Consider the following 19,587-nt stretch of genomic DNA (forward strand, 5'->3'; position numbering starts at 1 on the left):
AGGTGTTCACAGGAGCTCACCAATACAGATGGACTGGAACTGAATGAGCATGCAATCAAACCAGACTCTCTGAATGTGGCTGAAAATGGGGGCTGACTGAGAAGCCATTGATAAAGGCACTGGGACTTGTTTCTACAGGATGTACTGGCTTTTTGGGTTCCTAGTCTATTTGGATGCAAAGCTTCATAAACATGGATTTAGGGCGGGGATGAACTTCCCACAGGGCAGGGCTCCCTGCCCTTTCTTAAGGAGGGAAGGGAGGGAGGATAGTGAGTGGGGGAGTGGGAGAGGAATGGGAGGAGAGGAGGAAGTATAAATTTTTGAATGAAAAAATAAATAAAAAAGAATGTGTGTGCTGTTAGCTGCCAATTCACATCTTCATTCTCATCATTTTTGTATCTTCATGAATGTATTTTGGTAAGGGGCAATCTTCATATCTCTATGTATGTCTATATCTATTAACCTGCCAACCTTTATGCGTCTATACTCTAATGATAGTCTCTAAAGAACTTTTACATTTCCATGACATCAGTGCTAAAGTTTGTCATCCATGATATTGTTTATTTGAGTCGTATTTATCATTTATTTGAGTCTATTTTTCTAAATTAATATGAAAGAAAGATTTACAATTTAGTTACTTTTTAAAGAAGCAGTTCTTTGTTTTGGAAATTGTTGTTTTTGAATCTTTACTTCACTTTTCTCTAATATTTATTACTTATTCCCTTCCACTAATTTTGATTTTCTGCCTTATTTTCTATATCTTTGAGATGTCTAGATGTTTCTCTCATAATTTTCATTCTTGTATAGGTGAGGGGATGCTGCACACTTCAAAAGTATACCTGTACAGATCGTAGACAAATTTTGGAGGTCACTCCTCTCCTTATACTGTGTTAATCTCAGAAATAAAATTCAAGTTATCAGGCTCAGTAGCAAGAGACTCCTACTGAGTCCTATTGATTCTTATGATATTTTCATGGCTTTTGGGTACAGAAATCCACCAGTCAGTGGCCATACCTCAAAAGACAAATCAGACTCCCTCAACAGCAACCATCCACTGTGGAGAGTGCCTCGGGTAGAGTTGCTTCATTGGGAAACCCTTTTAACTCCATGACAGAATTAAAAAAAATGAATATGTCATACATGAGTACTGTATTTATGTATTTCCATTTATTATCTACCACAATTCCTTGTGTGCCCCCTAATCCCCTACAAATTAAAAAAAAAACTTTTGAGTTTATTTATTGCTGTTCCATAGTACATGTCTTAAAGGCTGACCACTTTGGGTTGAATAAGGTGTCAGTGGCCTCATCCCTGAAGACTGATTCTCCCTCTCTCAGCAGCCATTGATTTCTTGGAGCTCTTCATCTAAGAGTGGGTCATTGTGATATTTCACCAATCCAAGTTGGTATTTCTACTGGTATTATTGCTATGCAAGTCTTATTAATCAACCATATTGGAGACATTGTATGGGTGGTTCTCCCTTTCATGCCTAGAAGACAGTATCTAGCAACAGTTTCCAGGTTCTCTGGATCTTCCAATCTCTCTGCCCATTTTATATAATGAAGCTGTGTTGTAGATGAAATTCATGGGCTTGGCCAACATCACCTTCACAGTCACTTATGACACCTTAACATGTTGTAGATGTTCATAGGAGGCTCATTCTCTTCCAAAAGGAGACATATCTTTGATGAGAACTGAAGAACATTTTTTCCAAATATAAGAAGAGGAATTTAGAATGCATGCATGAGTTCCTCCTGTCAGGAAGACTTATAACCAGTTAGACATCTATTAGATAAAAATTCCATTACTGTACCATTTCTCTGGCTGTATCTTCTTCTGCCTTTGTAGGCTTCCTAATTGGGCAGGACTATTAGCTGAATTTCTCTTTTATAAATTTGCATACCCCTTTCTAATATTATAAGATCTAGTCATTAGGTAGAAGACTTTCAAGTCAGTTCCAGCTTGATTCCTCGATGTCCTATGTCTGAAATATATGAAGTTTTCCAATGGGGTCTTAACTTCATGTTTTTTGGAGCAACTAATGTTAACGTCAATAGCCTGTATTAGTTTGGTAGTCTCTTGGACCACCAGGGCCAATTATTCAAAGAGAGGTATTACATGCCTGGAACTAGGATTTTTGACAGATAGTGTGATGCTCTTGACAGGAGCAATATCATTCTATATATTGGAACTCTATTTTTAAAAGCCTCTTGAAAAATGATGATAAAGTGATATTTTTTTTACCTTTTCAAGTATCCCTAGTGTTTTTTATACTCTCTCCATTACTCTGCATTTTCCCTACAATTGTTTTTTTCATCCACACTTAAGTATCCTATTTTTTCACTTCCTCTTTATAGATCTGTATTCTACACTCCACCTGTCTTAACTCCCTTCTCTGCCATAATGATGTGGTTTCTTTATACTACTCTTGTTTGTGGATCAGTATTGGTCAACACAAACCTACACATATCTTGAAAGAAGTTCTCCCAAATGAGGAATTAATGTTATCAACCTGGTTTGTAACATCTCTGGGGTAATTTTCTTGATTAATCACTAATTTAGGATGGCCCAACTACTATGGACATTGCCATCTCCATTTAGATGGCTCTGGGTTATATAACAAAACAAACTGAGAAAGCCATAGAGAGTTAGCCAGCAAGTAGGACTCCTTCATGCCTTCTGTTCCAGTTCTTAACTGAATCTTCCTGTCCTGAGTCCTTGCCTTGGCTTCCAACAATAGACTAGACACAGGATATGTAAGCCAAATACTCACTTTCCTTCCCATGTTACTTTTGGACATGGGCTTTATCACAGCAATAAAAAGCAAACTAGGACATGTTGCTTCTGTGGTTCTTTCAAGTTATATACTCAGATATAAAGATTTGGAGTTAGGATACACAAATATGAAATAACATGTAGTGTTTAGCTTTCCTGGTCTGTACTGTTTTATAATGTTATACTGTCCAGTTTCACTCACTTACTTGCAAATTTCATGACTTCAGTTTCTTACTAGTTAACCACTCTCCACTTGTATCTTTTCTATTCTTTAGTTGAAGAACATTTAGGGTTTTTCTACTTCCTAGCTCTTGTGAATTGAGAGTCAATGCACATGACTGGGAAATTATCTGTGGAATAGGATGTCAAGTCCTATGGGAATGTGCCAATGACTAGTTTCACTAAAAAGTAATTGCTTACTTTCAGGATTTTGAGAATTCTCCATACTGATATCCACAGTGACTGTTTAATGGTCACACCATGGACAGTGGGCAGCATTTTACTAAACTCCACTCCATTCTCAAAGTCCCAAACTTTATTCTGTGTATCTACATGGTTGCATTAATAAAAATACACAAGCATACAGAAAATAAAAGTTTAAAATTTTAAATATTCATTTATTTATCACCATCACCTATGCTTTATGATGTCTATTTGAAATTAATAAAAATTAATATCAGTCTGGCTTGTAACATCTCTGGGGTAATTTTCTTGATTAATCACTAATTTAGAATGGTCCAACTACTATGGACATTGCCATCTCCATTTAGATGTCTCTGGGTTATATAACAAAACAAACTGAGAAGTAAAACAGTATTTTGGCTCAGTATTAATCTGAGTGATTATTTCTTTATAGTCACATGAAAATGCACAGTTATTAATCACAGCTAATGAAATGGGTAAAAAAAGTAAAGTTTCTCATTGTAGTATAATTAAATTATATGGCACATTAATGTAGGTAAGAAGGAGAGGGCTACTTGTAATACTTCTCCTAACTCTGATGACCATGATGTGTACTGGGATACTATAAGCTTGGGGAACCGACAGAAAATTAAATCTAGGCTTTGATACAAATGGTGTGCGAAGTCCTTATGTCTATGTGTTGCATTTATTGGTTAATCAATAAACTGGCTTGGCCTATAGCATGGGAGAAGGAAGGCAGAGTTAGAGAGAAGCCATGGATCTACAAGAGACAGACACTGGGAACTTTACCTGGTCAGCCACAGCCATGTGGTGATATACAGATTAATAGAAGTAGGTTAAATTAATATAAGAGTTATACCATAAGAAGCTAAAACTACTGGTCCAAGCAGTGATTCAATTAATACAGTTTCTGTATGATTATTTTAGATCTAAGCTAGCTGGGCATTCAGAAAAAACAAGCAGCCCTCCTCCAACAAATTGTCACCCAATGTGGTGGACTAAATCCATGTAAAACCTGAAGGGGCTTGAAAAGAAATTCTAGACACTAAAAAACAAAATTTAGCCACATTTTTTTTTCCCAAATGGGCTTTGCTTGAAGTGGCATGTTATAGTTCCTATAAGAGAGGTCTCACTAATTCAGTGGTAGCAGGAATGCAGTTTCAAAATGGCAGCTTCCTGGCCATGGACCATGAACTCAGATACTTGAGAATGTGCTTTGTGAGCAGCATGTTTTGGCTTGTTTGGTGGCAACACGGACTGGCTGTGTGCCTGGAAGTGGGGTGGTGTGTGTGGCTCAGAGGTGCAAGCAGCTCTGCCAAGCTGGACTGGGCAGGGCAAGCAGAAAGTACTGTTATACCCTAGTAATGGCACAGCTTAAGTTTTAAGAAGTGCTTAACATTTTAAAAAGCACTGCTGGACAGTAAAGAATTACAGATATGCAATAAAGACAAATCCATATTGAAAAGAAATCTAAATGAGTCACAGTGTTGCATAAATTTACGTAGGCTTGGGAGAGAAGAAGAAAATGAGTATAGAGAGTCATAAAAGGAAGTTTATGGGTTTTATTTATTTTTTTTATCTTTTCTTTATTAAAAATTTCCATCTCCTCCCCTCCTCCTCCCCCTTCCCTCCCCTCCCTTCCACCCATAACCCCACTCCGCCCCTCTCCAAGCCAAAGAGCCTGAAAGATTTTGCTGGGGTGTATAAATTTGAAGGGAAAGAATCAAGATATAGTTAAAATGAGTTGAAAGGAACACATCGAGAATTAGTTAGAAGGAAAACATCAAGTATGAGAGAGTTAGAAGAAAAACATCAAGAATGACAGTTAGAAGGAACACATCAAGAGAGACAGAAGGGTCACCAACTCGCTGATTCCCTTAGAGCCCTGCGTTGCTAAAGGCTGGCCCCCAAGCAGTGAAAATCTTGAAGGTCCAATAATATTTTATTTGTCCCAGAAGATGCCTGATCTGTTTAGTAGCTAACAATGCTCAGACTTCTGCTGTTGCAGCGATCTGAGCCTTCGCTCCACACTCTGCTGTGATATTTTTTTTTCTTTCTCATGGTTTATTTTTTTTTATATTTAAAAATTTCCATCTCCCTCCGCTCCTCCTCCCCCTTCCCACCCCCCCTTCTCCCCCTTCCCTCCCCTTCCCTCCACCCATACCTCCCCTCCCTCCCTCTCAAGGCCAAGGAGCCATCAGGGTTCCCCACTCTATGCTAAGTCCAAGGTCCTCCCAACTCCCCCCAGGTCCAGGAAGGTGATCGACCAAGCTGAGAAGGCTCCCACAGAGCCCGTCCATGCAGAAGAATCAGAGCCCAGCGCCAATGTCCTTTGCTTCTCAGTCAGCCCCCACTGTTGGCCACATTCAGAGAGACGGGTTTGGTCGCATGATCCATCAGTCCCATTCCAACTGGAGTTGGTGATCTCCCTTTAGTTCTGTCCCACCGTCTCCATGAGTGAACGCACCCCTCACGTTCCTGACTTTCTCCCTCATGTTCTCGCTCCTTCTGCTCCTCATCAGGACCTTGGGAGCTCAGTCCAGTGCTCCAATGTGGGGCTCAGTCACCTTCCCCATCTGTCGCAAGCTGGAGGTTCCCTCACGGTCCTGACTTTCTTTCTCATGTTCTCTCTCCTTCTGCTCCTCATCAGGATCTTGGGAGCTCAGTCCGGTGCTCCAATGTGGGGCTCTGTCATTTTCTTCATCTATCGCCAGGTGGAGGTTCTATGGTGATATGCAAGAAATTCATCAGTATGGCTATAGGAACTGGCCTTTTCAGGCTCCCTCTCCTCAGCTGCCCAAGGAACTAACTGGGGGCGTCTCCCTGGAAACCTGGGAACCCCTCTAGGGTCAAGTCTCTTGACAACCCTCAGGTAGCTCCTTAAATTAAGATATATGCTTCCCTGCTCCCATATCCACCCTTCCTATATCCCAAGCATCCCATTCCTCCAAGCTCCCCCCATTCTCCCCTTCACATTTTTCTCTCCCCATCTTCCCTTGGCCCAGTCTCGCCCAACCCTCAAGTTCCCAATTTTGCCTGGCGATCCTGTCTACTTCCAATATCCAGGCGGATTACTATATCTTTTTTTGGGAGTTCACCTTCATATTATCTTCTCAAGGATCCCAAATTTATAGGCTCAATGTCCTTTAATTATGGCTAGAAACCGATTATGAGTGAGTACATCCCATGTTCATCTTTTTGGGTCTGGGTTACCTCACTCAGAATAGTGTTTTCTATTTCCATCCATTTGCCTGCAAAATTCAAGATGTCATTGTTTTTTACCGCTGAGTAGTATTCTAGCATGTATATATTCCACAGTTTCTTCATCCATTCTTCCACTGAAGGGCATCTAGGTTGTTTCCAGGATCTGGCTATTACAAATAATGCTGCGATGAACATAGATGAGCATATGCTTTTGTTGTATGATTGGGCATCTCTTGGGTAGATTCCCAATAGTGGAATTGCTGGGTCCTGGGGTAGGTTGATCCCGAATTTCCTGAGAAACCGCCACACTGCTTTCCAAAGTAGTTGCACAAGTGTGCATTCCCACCAGCAATGGATGAGTGTACCCCTTACCCCACAACCTCTCCAGCAAAGGTTATTATTGGTGTTTTGGATTTTAGCCAATCTGACAGGTGTAAGATGATATCTCAAAGTTGTTTTGATTTGCATTTCCCTGATAGCTAGGGAGGTTGAGCATGACCTTAAGTGTCTTTTGGCCATTCGAACTTCTTCTGTTGAGAATTCTCTGTTCAGTTCAGCACCCCAATCTTTAATTGGGTTAATTGGCATTTTACCGTCTAGTCTCTTGAGTTCCTTATATATTTTAGAGATCAGACCTTTGTCAGTTGCAGGGTTGGTGAAGATCTTTTCCCAGTCAGTAGGCTGCCTTTGTGTCTTTGTGACAATGTCCTTTGCTTTACAGAAGCTGCTCAACTTCAGGAGGTCCCATTTATTCAATGTTGCCCTTAATGTCTGTGCAGCTGGGGTTATGTGCAGGAAACGGTTCCCTGTGCCCATTTGTTGTAGAGTACTTCCCACTTTCTCCTCTATCAAGCTCAATGTGTTCAGATTAATACTGAGGTCTTTAATCCATTTGGACTTGAGTTTTGTGCATGGTGATAGATATGGATCTACTTTCATTCTTCTACAGGTTGACATCCAGTTATGCCAGCACCATTTGTTGAAGATGCTTTCTTTCTTCCATTGTGTGCTTTTAGCTCCTTTATCAAATATCAGGTGTTCGTAGGTTTGTGGTTTAAGATCCGGGTCTTCTATACGATTCCATTGGTCAACTTCTCTGTTTTTATGCCAATACCAAGCTGTTTTCAATACTGTAGCTTTGTAATAGAGTTTGAAGTCAGGGATGGTAATGCCTCCAGAAGTACCTTTATTGTATAAGATTTTTTTGGCTATCCTGGGTTTTTTGGTTTTCCATATAAAGTTGATTATTATCTTCTCAATCTCTGTGAAGAATTTTAATGGGACCTTGATTGGGATTGCATTGAATCTATAGATTGCTTTTGGTAGAATTGCCATTTTTACTATGTTGATCCTCCCAATCCACGAGCAGGGGAGATCCTTCCATTTTCTGGTATCCTCTTCAATTTCTTTCTTCAAAGACTTAAAGTTCTTGTCAAATAAATCCTTCACTTCCTTGGTTAGAGATACTCCCAGATATCTTATGCTATTTGTGGCTATTGTGAAAGGTGATACTTCTCTGATTTCCCTCTCTGCTTCCTTATCCTTTGTGTATAGGAGGGCGACTGATTTTTTGGAGTTGATCTTGTAACCTGCCACGTTACTGAAGGAGTTTATCAGCTGTAGGAGTTCTTTGGTGGAGTTTTTGGGGTCGCTTATGTATACTATCATATCATCTGCAAATAATGAAACTTTAACTTCTTCCTTTCCAAATTGAATCCCCTTGATTCCCTTATGTTGTCTTATTGCTATTGCTAGAACTTCAAGCACTATATTGAAGAGATAGGGAGAGAGTGGACAGCCTTGTCGTGTTCCTGAATTTAGTGGGATAGCCTTGAGTTTCTCTCCGTTTAATTTGATGTTAGCTGTCGGCTTGCTGTAAATAGCTTTTATTATATTTAGGAATGACCCTTGTATCCCTAATCTCTCCAAAACTTTTATCATAAAAGGGTGCTGAATTTTGTCAAATGCTTTTTCAGCATCTAATGAGATGACCATATGGTTTTTTTCCTTCAGTTTATTTATATGATGGATTACATTGATAGATTTTCGTATGTTGAACCAGCCCTGCATCTCTGGGATGAAGCTTACTTGATCGTAATGGATAATTTTTCTAATGTGTTCTTGGATTCGGTTTGCCAGTATTTTATTGAGAATTTTTGCGTCAATGTTCATGAGTGAGATTGGCCTGTAATTCTCTTTCTTGGTTGAGTCTTTGTGTGGTTTAGGTATCAGGGTAACTGTAGCTTCATAGAAGGAATTTGGCAGTGACTCTTGTGTTTCTATATTATGAAATACCTTAAGGAGTATAGGTATTAGGTCTTCTTGGAAGTTCTGGTAGAATTCCGCATTGAAACCATCTGGTCCTGGGCTCTTTTTGGTAGGGAGGTTTATGATAACAGTTTCTAATTCTTCGCGACTAACAGGACGATTTAGAGCATTTACCTGGTCCTGGTTTAACTTTGGTATATGGTATTTATCTAAAAAACTGTCCATTTCTTTTACATTTTCCAATTTTGTGGCATACAGGCTTTTGTAGTAAGATCTAATGATTCTCTGAATTTCCTCTGTGTCTGTGGTTATGTCCCCCTTTTCATTTCTGATCTTAATAATTTGCGTGTTCTCCCTCTGCTGTTTGATTAGTTTGGCTAAGGGTTTGTCAATCTTGTTGATTTTCTCCAAGAACCAGCTTCTTGTTTCATTGATTCTTTGGATTGTTTTCTGTGTTTCTATTTTGTTGATTTCTGCCCTCAGTTTGATTATTTCCAGTCTTCTACTTCTCCTAGGTGAGTCTGCTTCTTTTTTTTCCAGAGCTTTCAGGTGTGCTGTTAAGTCACCAATGAGTGCTTTCTCCGTTTTCTTTAAGTGGGCACTTAGTGCTATGAACTTTCCTCTTAGCACTGCTTTCATTGTGTCCCATAGGTTTGAGTATGTTGTGTCTTTGTTTTCATTAAATTCAAGAAAGACTTTAATTTCTTTCTTTATTTCTTCCTTGACCCAGGTGTGGGTCAGTAGTTGACTGTTCAGTTTCCATGAGTTTGTGGGCTTTCTGGGGGTAGCATTGTTGTTGAATTCTAATTTTAATCCATGGTGATCCGATAAGACACAGGTGGTTACTAATATTTTTTTGTAACTGTGGAAGTTTGCTTTGTTACCAAGTATATGGTCAATTTTCGAAAAGGTTCCATGAGCCGCAGAGAAGAAGGTATATTCTTTCCTTTTTGGGTGGAATGTTCTATAGATGTCTGTTAAGTCCATTTGGTTCATTACCTCCATTAAGTCTTTCAATTCTCTGTTAGGTTTCTGTCTGATTGACCTGTCCATTGGTGAGAGAGGAGTGTTGAAGTCTCCAACTATTAGTGTGTGTGGTTTGATGGCTGCCTTGAGTTCTAGAAGTGTTTCTTTTACATAAGTGGGAGCTTTTATATTAGGGGCATAGATATTCAGGATTGAGACTTCATTCTGATGGATTTTTCCTGTTATGAGTATAAAGTGTCCCTTTCCATCTCTTCTGATTGATTTTAGTTTGAAGTCAACTTTGTTGGAAATTAGTATGGCCACACCCGCTTGTTTCTTAGTGCCATTTGCTTGATAAACCTTTTCCCAACCCTTTACTCTGAGTAGGTGTCTGTCTTTGTGGTTGAGGTGTGTTTCTTGTAAACAGCAAAATGTTGGATTCTGTTTTCGTATCCAGTCTCTTAGCCTGTGCCTTTTTATAGGTGAATTGAGTCCATTGATATTAAGTGATATTAATGACCAGTGGTTGTTAACTTCAGTCATTTTTAGTAGTAGAGTTTGTGTGTTTCCCTTCTTCTAGTTGTGCTGGTGAAGGGTCGCTAGATGCCTGAGTTATTGTGGGTGTTGTTGGACTCCTTGGTTTGTGATTTTCCTTCTATTACTTTCTGCAAGGCTGGATTTGTGGCTGCGTATTGTTTAAATCTGTTTTTGTCCTGGAATATCTTGTTTTCTCCATCAATGGTGAATGCAAGCTTTGCTGGGTATAGTAGTCTAGGCTTGCATCCATGTTCCCTTAGTGTCTGTAGCACATCTATCCAAGCTCTTCTGGCTTTCATGGTTTCCATTGAGAAATCAGGTGTAATTCTGATAGGTTTCCCTTCATATGTTATTTGACCTTTTTCCTTTGCAGCTCTTAATATCTGTTCTTTATTCTGTATGTTTTGTGTTTTGATTATTATATGGCATGGGGATGCTTTCTTTTGATCCAGTCTATTTGGTGTTCTGTAGGCTTCTTGTACCTTCATAGGAACATCCTTCTTTAGGTTGGGGAAGTTTTCTTCTATAATTTTGTTTAATATGTTTTCTGGGCCTTTGAGTTGTAATTCTTCTCCTTCTTCTACCCCAATTATTCTTAGGTTTGGTCTTTTCATGGTGTCCCAGATTTCCTGAATGTTTCGTGTTAAGAATTTGTTAGATTTGTTTAATTCTTTAATCTGTGAGTTTATTTCCTCTATAGTATCTTCAGAGTCCGAGATTCTTTCTTCCATCTCTTGTATTCGGTTGGAAATACTTGTCTCTGAAGTTTCTGTTCGTTTACTCAGAGTTTCCATTTCCAGTCGTCCCTCAGATTGTGTTTTCTTCAATACCTCCATTTCATTTTTCAGGTTTTGTACTGTTTCCCTTACCTGTTTGATTGCTTTTTCTTGTTTTTCTTGTTTTTCTTGGGTATCTTTGAGAGATTTATTTATTTCGTCTACCTTTTTGTTTGTCAACTCCATTTCTTTATGGCAGTTTTTTACCTCCTGTTTAAGGTCCTCTATTATTTTCATAAAGTACTGTTTAAGGTCGGATTCTTCTATATCTTCTGGGGTAGGGTGTTCAATTCTTGTTGTTTCGGGATGTCTGGATTGTGGTGATGTCATGTTGCCTTTCATGTTGTTGGAGGAGCTCCTGCATTGGTGTCTGCCCATCTCTTCCTTCAAAAGGAGCCCGGAGGCGTTTGGTGTCCTAGACCAATCTTTGCTGTTTCTGAAACTGGTTGGATCTCCCCTGTGTCAGAGGAGGACCTATTCCTTGCGTCACAATCTGAAGAAGCCCGCACTCCCTTGCAGGAATCCCCAGACCTGCCTGGAGGCCAGAGTCTGATTCCTCTGGGTGGATGGCCTCAGAACAGGAGCAGGACACCAGTTCAGGTGGAACTGAACTGGTGGAATACCACACAGCGAACCTGGCAGCACAATCTGAAGGAGCCCGCACCCCTCCGCAGGGATCCTCAGACGTGCCTGGACGCCAGAGTCTCACCCCTTTGGGTGCATGGCCTTAGAACAGGAGCAGGACACCTGAGAACACTAGGGAAAGCTTGGGAGACACAGGGACGGGAGAAACAGACACAAGCCTTCAGAGGGACGTGGGGGTAGGGGGTCTGTGTTCTCTTCCAGGGCAGGTTGCCCCAGGGTTCGCATTCACTCACCAGTTCAGATGGAATGTCAGTGCACAGGATCAGGGATTCCAGGCAGCCCAGGGTCGCAGCCCAGACAAAAGGGCCAAGGTGGGGGCAGGGCGGGATGGAATACCACACAGCGAACCTGGCAGCACAATCAGAAGGAGCCCGCACCCCTCCGCAGCAATCCTCAGACCTGCCTGGAGGCCAGAGTCTGACCCCTTTGGGTGGATGGCCTTAGAACAGGAGCAGGACACCTGAGAACACTAGGGAAAGCTTGGGAGACACAGGGACGGGAGAAACAGACACAAGCCTGCAGAGGGACGTGGGGGTAGGGGGTCTGTGTTCTCTTCCAGGGCAGGTTGCCCCAGGGTTCGCATTCACTCACCAGTTCAGATGGAATGTCAGTGCACAGGATCAGGGATTCCAGGCAGCCCAGGGTCGCAGCCCAGAAAAAGGGGCCAAGGTGGGGGCAGGGCGGGATGGAATACCACACAGCGAACCTGGCAGCACAATCTGAAGGAGCCCGCACCCCTCCGCAGGAATCCTCAGACCTGCCTGGAGGCCAGAGTCTGACCCCTTTTGGTGGATGGCCTTAGAACTAGAGCAGGACACCTGAGAACAACTAAGAAAATATCACTGGTGCTACTGTGTTGAGAGGTCAGTGAGGTATGAAAGTGCATCTCCAGAAGTCGTCATCAGGACTGCAGTGTCCCAAAGAATGATGGATCCTCTGGCAGACTGTCAGGTCCCCTTACAGGCCAAGCAGCTCTCAGACAAAGGCCTACCCTGCCCCAGGTAGGCCAGTGTAGGAGGGGACCTCCCACCGTCCTGGGTGCACTCAATTCCAGGTCCCCAGAGCCCAAACAGGCTGAGCTGTGAGATTTTGTGGCCCCAAAGATGGGAGGATGAGGCAAGGGGAGGGGGGGGAGGATTCTGGGTGCAAGCTGGGAAGGGACAGGAAGAGAGAGGCAGTATCCGGGGAGAATAACCCCTGCAGGAAGAGCAGGAAGTGTGCTGGTGGCAGGGGGAGTTATGGAGTGTCGGTGGTCCCTCTCCGGGCTGCTGCCGTGGTTCGGGCACTCACTCCTCACTCACCCCAAAGAATGATGGATCCTCTGGCAGACTGTCAGGTCCCCTTGCAGGCCAAGCAGCTCTCAGACAAAGGCCTACCTTGCCCCGGGCAGTCAAATGAAGGAGGGGACCTCCCACCGGCCTGGGTGCACTCAATACCAGGTCCCCAGAGCCCAAACAGGCTGAGCTGTGGGATTTTGTGGCCCCAAAGACGGGAGGATGAGGCGGGGGGGGGGGGGGGGGGGGGATTCTGGGTGCAAGCTGGGAAGGGACAGGAAGAGAGAGGCAGTATCAGGGGAGAATAACCCCAGCAGGAAGAGCAGCAGTTTATGGGTTTTAAAAACAGATAAAGTCTTTAAAGAGACAGAGTACATATAGTCATAGAGTAAAAAAAGTAAAAAAAAGAACAAGTCACGTAAAGATGGAATATACACAGAGAGTCTAGATTATGTATACTATTGTGTTTTCTTTAAACTTTTTGACTGTGAACAGCTAAGTACAGAGAGATATTTCATTGTATGGGATGCTAAGATAAAGGTATCATGACTTCCAAATTAAGGTCTAAGGATATGTTGCTTCAGAAAAGAGGTTCTTCTTTTGTTTCCACAGAGGATGAGAACCTGTGGATTGCTGCCAGACTAATATGGTTTGATGGACCAAGAGCCCCTAATAGATTGCTGTGAACACCCCCAGAAAGAAAATTCTTTGCTCAATAAACAGCAGGAAGCATTTTGGAGAAACAACATCTATATTCCCAAATATTGTTTATAAATGTATTTTTATATTTAAAGGGGGATATGCTATAGATATTTGCATTGGTACAGATCTTGGTTTACAGATACAAATTTAAGGTCAATCTTATTATATGTATATTTTTGTTCTTGAATGAGGTATTGTGATTCTGTAGTTCATTTTAAAAATGTAATGTATAATTAAGAAATATAAGTTAATAGATGATCATCTATAATAGTCAAGGTTGTAGTCATGTTAGTTAGATTTTCTAGATGTATAAAGATATTTTTCAGTTTGATAGGTATTCTTCAAATCTTTCAGAGACCTTCAGAATATGGCATTTAAAATGTTTCAAAACTTAAGACTTTTCATGACAATGGGACACATCTGCTACTGGCACCATCAATTACTTTTGAGGGGAAGATGGACATTGAAGAGACTCCTCATGGAGTTTGTTAGCCATTTGGGAAAGAAACTGCTCTTGCCTGAATATGCAGGACCCACAGAAAATTGACTTGCTTAAGGGCGAGATAGTCCTTTGGGATACCTGCTTCATGAAAGAGTCTGCTAGACATTCTGTGAGACACGAAAAAAATTTACTGACATACTGCCCATATAGGTGGAAATGTCTTTGAAATTTCCAGCTTCATGGAAAAGTCTACTGGATACTATGGGTCTGTAGGCTGAAGATGGATGTCCCAATGGTACAGAAGAACTTTGGGTTACTGTCCAGGCAGTGAGAGGTCTGTCAATTCTAGTGTTTTGAATGTTGCTTACAATGCACTTCCTGTTTATTTAGGTAATATATCTTTCTGTAGTCTTTGATGAAGTTTAAGAATAAATAGGAAGTAGATATAAGTATTGTAACTGTAATTCTTGCTTACTACTATTTTGTTATATGTAAGTTTTACTATGTTGAAGTTAAATCCTTCCTTTTTGTTTAAACAGGAAAGGGTAAATGGTATGGGAGGTCTTTCTGTCTATGTGTTGCTTTTATTGGTTAGTGAATAAAGAAACTGGCTTGGCATATAGCATGGGAGAAGGAAGGTGGAGTTAGAGAGGAGCCATTGAGCAGATGCAGGGAACTTTACATGGTAAGCCACAGCCACATGGTGTTATACATATTAATAGAAATGGGTTAAATGAATATAAGAGCCACTAAGAATCTAAAATTAATGTGACAAGCAGTGATTTAATTAATATAGTTTCTGTGTAATTATTTCAGGTCTAAGGTAGCCAGCCAGCAAGGAATCAACAAGCAGCCCTCCTTCAATATACAAAGGCTCCTACCAGATCTGCTTTGTGAACATCAATGTTGGATGGAGCCCATGCTTGGCTACCTCTAAATCTATGTTCACAGTTGAACCATTTGAGTAGCATGAGTAAATAGAAAACATCTTTCTTTAATACCCATTTCCAATGGTACATGCCAGACTGAGGGAGGAGTAAGACTTTACCTGCTGCAGAGAAGGCAAGGAGAATAGTAGAGGGTTTTGTTTACAGCTCTATGCCATGTCTATAGAAAATAATCTAGTACTAGTAAAAAAAATACTCTGAAAAAAGACCAGGAATAAAGAGCTGCATACGTAAGCATCTACTTGAGATGTATGCACTTATTGGACAACCTTGAACATCTAACCATATCAGTACCAATCATATTGACAAAGAATGTGTAAATTGTTCTGGTTATGAGTCACAGCTACACATAAGCTTGTTAGTAGTCTTGGTGGACAAGGGGATATCTCTATCACTTACCCTCCATCCTTGAGTAACACAACTATGACCATGCTAATGGTCATATACAAAACTCTAAAAGTATTTTGGATCAGGCAGAAAACTCTGCTCCAGTGGTACAGATCAATGTTTTGATGAACATTATCAACAAGTTTCCTTTATGATTTGGGCTTCCTCTTTGTATGCTGTGAATATATTTTATTACCATTGGTTAATAAAAATGATGCTGTGGAGATATGGCAGTGTAGAATAGAGAAGAGTGGGAATTACAATCAGATAGAGGAGAAAAAGAAGGCAGAGTCAGGGAGACAGCAATTTGACCCTGAAGGAGACTGTTGCCAGACAGAACTTTACGCAATAAGTCACAACCTTGTGCTGGTAGACAGAATAAAAGAAATGGCTTAATTAATAAGGGTTAGTTAATAAGAAGCCTTAGATAATAGGCCAAGCAGTGTTTTAATTAATGTAATTTCTGTGTGATTATTTGGGTCTGAGTGGCCTGGCTTCTGTCTACAAAATGCTGTGCCCAAATGAGCCAACTATATTCACATAAACCCTTAGAGAGCTTAGGAAGAAATTCTAGACACAAATCAAAAGAGTTAAACATGACTTTTTGTTAGCAACATTTTCTCTGGTAGACTCTATTTGCTAGAATTAAGCAGAAGTGTTATTCTTTCAAGAGAAGGCTTCCTGACTCAGTGGTAGCAGCAAAAACTCTATGGCTCCTTTGAGAAGGCTTTCTGGTTCATGCTAGCTGCTATAATAGCTCTGGCTCTTTCAGGAGGCCTAGCACTTGAATGGCATTTGTGGGCAGCATGCTGCAAGTTACCTGGTGACAGCATGGGCCAAATGCTTACCAGGGTTGAGGTACTGAGCACCACTTAGAGCTGGTGCTATACATACCTCTGCCGTATTAAAAGACTGAAAGGGGTAGAGTTACCATACAGGGTTGCTGTGACCAAGCTGCTTACATTTTCAAAGCACTCCTCATCAGAAAATGATAAAAAATATACAATAAAAACAGATTCAGAAAGAAAGAAACCTCTGAAAGGGTCACAGTGTATTTAAATATGTATGCTGGTTTAGGAGACAAAAGAAAAAAGTTTAGACATTTATAAAAAATAATTTTAAGAAATAAAACAAAATCTTTACTGAGACATAGTACAAAGAGTCATAGATTAAATGAGTAAGTATAATAAAATAAAATATTAAAAAGTAATAGAGAAAAATAATAAGCCACATAAAGATGAAAATACAAAGAGAATCTAGACTATATATATTATTGTATTTTCTTTTAATGATTTGACTGTGAATGAACCAAGTACAGAGGGACATTTCCATGTACAGGTTGCTAAGCTAAACCAACATGTATATTTTAAAGGTATCTTGACTTCAAAATTTGGGTCTAAAGATATGTTGCTTTGGAAAAGAAGTTCTACTTTTGTTTCTACAGAGGATAGAAAGCTGTGGTTCCCCTACAGGCTAATACAGTTTGATTCAACAAGAACCCTTGAGGCAAGGGCCCTAATGGTCCAACATCCATGACAACTTTAGGAGAGCTGGCTGAGATGGTCTTATCACACAGAATACCCCATGAGAGACCTGAGTAAAAGAGCCCACAATCATCAGGAAGTATTCTAGGGTTCAATGCCCAAATCCACTAAGTGATTGTTTATAAATGTCTGTTTACATTTAAAGAGGGATATATTATAGAGATGAATACTTATCACTGATATGGATTTTGGTTTATTGATCCAAATTTAATGTCAATTTTGTTACATGCATTTCTGCTCTTGTTTAAGGTATCGTGTTTATGCATCTCATTAAAAATGTAATGTATAATTAAAAGTACAGATTAATAAATAGTCATTTATAATAGTTAGGCTTACAGTCATGTTAGGCTGGTTTTGTACATGTGCAAATATATATTTTAGATGGTTTGGTATTGTTAAAAACCTTTCAAAGACTAACAGAATATGCCATTTAAAATGTTTTAAGAACTTATGATTTTTCATGATAATGAGATTCATGTGCTTCTGGCAGCACCAATCTACTTCATGAGGATGATGGGCATCAAAAAGAATCCTTATGGATTTTGTTAGCTATTTGGGCAAGAAATTGCTCTTGCCAGGACTGCCTGATGGCATGCTGTAGAAACTGAGCATTCAGGACAGACAGAAAAATGACTGCTGAAGTTTCCTAAATAAGATGAGATAGTCCTTCAAGGTTTCTGCTTCATGAAAGAGTCTGACAGATATTCTGCAGGATACAGAAGAAAGTGACTGACATATTGCCAATAAAGTCTGAACAGTCTTTGAAATTTCCTGCTTCATGTAAAAGTCTTTAAGAATCTATGGGCTTATAGGCTGAAGATGGATACTCCAATGTTACAAAAAATTTTGGATGGCTGTCCAGGCAGCAAGAGTTGTCTGTCAATTCTAGAGTTTTAGAAGTTACTTACAATGCAATTCCTGTTTACATAGGTAATATTTTATTTTTCTGGTGTCTTTGATAAAGTTGAAAAATAGATAATTATCATTACAGTTTTCCTTAGTCATGATAATAGATAGATATATAACTTTAGACAGACAAAGATAGGATAGGTGATAAAATATTTTCTTTAATTTGCCAAATGTAAATGGACTAAATATTATACCTACAATTCTGGCTTGATAACTGTTTTGTTGTATGTAATCTTGTTATGTTAAAATTAAATCTCTTCCTTTGTATTTAGACAGAAAGGGGGAGGTGATATGGGATTCCCCTCTGTATGCTGTGTATTGTATATGTAGGATTGCAAACTGGTACAGTTGGAAATCAGTATAGAGAATTGTTAAAAAACTGAAAGTAATCAATTGTATGGCTCAGCTAAACTACTCCTTGGCACATTTCCATAGGACTTGACGTTCTACTTCACAGATACATTCTCTGTCATGTTCATTGACACTTAATTCACAAGAGCTAGACAATGGTAACAGCCTAAAAGCTTTTCAACTGATGAATGGATAAAGCACAGTTAGAGAGTGTTCAGCTATTAAGAAAATGAAGTCATGAAATTTTCAAGGAAATGAACAGAAATAGTAAGTAAAACAGCATGTAATAATACAGATCAGAAAAGTTAAACACCACAAGTTATTTCTTATTTCTGGATCCTAACTCCAAATCTTTATATTTAAGTATATAACATGAAATAATCACAAAGCAACATGTCCTAGTTCAATTTTTATTGTTGTGATAAAGTCCATGTCCAAAATTAACATAGGAAGTAAAGTATTTGTCTTACATATCCTGTCTAGACTATTGAGGGAAACCAAGGAAATTCTTGTCAGAGGTCACTCATTCATTCCTGGCTGTCCAGACCCAAAATAATCACTCAGAACCTATATTATTTATAACACTGCTTGACCAATGACTCTAGTGTATTCTTAGTAAGCTCTTACATCCCAAAGTAACCCATCTCCACTAATCTGTGCATCACCATGTGTTCGGGGGCTACTAGCAAAGTTTCAGCAGGCTCCAGAGAAGACATCTGTCTCTGACTGAAAGTAGATGGCTTCTCACTGACTCTGCCTACTCTCTCCTTATCTATCTGCTTGGAACTCTTGCCTTGCACTATTCTGCTAAGCCACTGGCTGAAAAAGCTTTCTTCATTAACCAATAAAAGTAAAATGTACACAGAAGGACTTCTCACACCAGAGACTCAGAACAGGAAGCTGCACTTCAGACCTGGAACAGAGGCATGAATAATTCTGCTTACTGGCTGGCTCTCTGTGGCTTGATCAGTTTACTTTGTTATATTACCCCAGATCACCTGAGTGGAAGTGGCAATGTCCATAGCGGTTGGGCCATCCTAAATTAATTATTAATCATGAAAATTCCCCCCAAATGCCTACAGGCAAGTTGATGAAATTAATTCCTTATTTGGGAGAACTTCTTTCAAGGTATGCCTAGGTTTGTATAAAACAATACTGATCCAAATACCAAAGTAGTATAAAGATATCTTACAATTATGGAAGAGAAGGGGATCAAGAAAGTTGAAGTGTAGACCACAGGTCCTACGATGAGGAAATGAAAAAATAGAAGACATAACTGTGGATGAGAAAGATTGTAGTGAAAGTGGAGAGGGATTGAGAGAAATAAGAAACACTATCAAAATTTGAAAATGCCAAACATATAAATATCACATTATCATCATTTTTCAAAAGGCTATTTTATTTTCTATTTTTTAAATTCAAACATTTTAATTTTTT

Source organism: Arvicola amphibius, chromosome 12 (assembly GCF_903992535.2).
Source record: "Arvicola amphibius chromosome 12, mArvAmp1.2, whole genome shotgun sequence".
Lineage (NCBI taxonomy): Eukaryota > Metazoa > Chordata > Mammalia > Rodentia > Cricetidae > Arvicola > Arvicola amphibius.